This window comes from Meleagris gallopavo, chromosome 1, assembly GCF_000146605.3.
Source record: "Meleagris gallopavo isolate NT-WF06-2002-E0010 breed Aviagen turkey brand Nicholas breeding stock chromosome 1, Turkey_5.1, whole genome shotgun sequence".
Lineage (NCBI taxonomy): Eukaryota > Metazoa > Chordata > Aves > Galliformes > Phasianidae > Meleagris > Meleagris gallopavo.
This window is the reverse complement of record NC_015011.2, coordinates 113779826-113781106: the sequence shown is the minus strand read 5'-3', so window position 1 is coordinate 113781106 and position 1281 is coordinate 113779826.

The following is a 1281-nucleotide window of genomic DNA, read 5'->3' as shown; positions in this document are numbered from 1 at the left end:
AAGAATTAATTTCTGTTTGTTTGTTTGTTTGTTTGTTTTGTTTTTTCAGTTTTGAAACAGTGGCTGGATGGAGTGAAGATTAACTTGTCCTGTGGAACCCAGTGCCCATGGCCTGCCATGGAGAAAGAGCAAATTTATGAGAACCTTCACGAGCTGCTCTTCTCTGTGGTGTGGAACTGGCAGGACTGCCAGGAGGAGGAGGTGAGCATTGCTGCACTCCCAGCCCAGGATGGCAGCAGGGGCACCCACGTCGGCAGCTCTGTCTGTGCCCAGCAGGCTGAGAGCCGAGGGGTGATGAGAGGGAGTGGGCTGGCTCTGCAAAGGGCCTTGAACTGGCTCTGTGCCGGGAAGCAGCCGCATGTCACAGCACTGTGGCAGGAAGAGCTGGGGATGAGGCTATGGGGAAAACCTGCCTGCCCTCCAGAGCGAGCCCATCTCCTGCTGAGTGTGAGGGTGTGGGGAAGGGGAAGGGAAAGAGAAAACCCTCTCTGTAGAAAGGGCAGACCTTCAGTCTTTGATGCCCAGCCTCTGCCATTCCTTTCCAGGACAAACAGGCCGTACTTGGGGCTATGGCTGCCATGCTGGATGTTCTCCTGCAAGAGGAGCTGCACCGAGAGCACGTCTGGGAGCAGCTCCTCTGGCTTGTGCACCCATGTCAGGAGATCCAAGACACCTGCAGGGTGGCCAAGGTGAGACGTTGTGCATGGCTCAGGGTGGACATGGGGCCTGTGCAAGTGCCACGAGGGGTCAGGGGGATGCAGGGAGGAAGTGGGGAGCTCTTGGAGAAAGATGAAACAGGTGTTCAAGGGAGGTCTGAGGCTTCCTGAGCTCTTCAGTCAAAGAAGGAACGACCCAGACAGGAGCCAGAAGGGAGCCAAGAGTCACTGGGGCTCATCTCCTGGGGATGGGAGGCCTCAGCACCACCACTGTGGGGCTCTGAGTGCCTGAGGAGCTCTGTGCTAACGACTGGGAGGACCACATCCAGTTGCATCTGATGGGGGAGAAGTGGGCTGCTGGGTGGGAAATGCCTACAAATGGTGCCCAAACACAGCTCGATTGAGAGCAGAGACTCTCTTGGTGCTGCTGGGAGGTGGGGGGATAAACAAGAATGCCTAGCAGGAGCTTTTCCCTGCAGAGAAACAATTGGGAAACAGTTTCTCCACTCCCAAGTGGCTAGATGTGGCTTCATCCCTTTCTTCCTCTCCTGGTCTCTCACAGAGCCTCACTCTCTTCCTGGAGGCCTTAGAGGGCACTGAGTCTGTCATCCCAAGGGACAAGTTT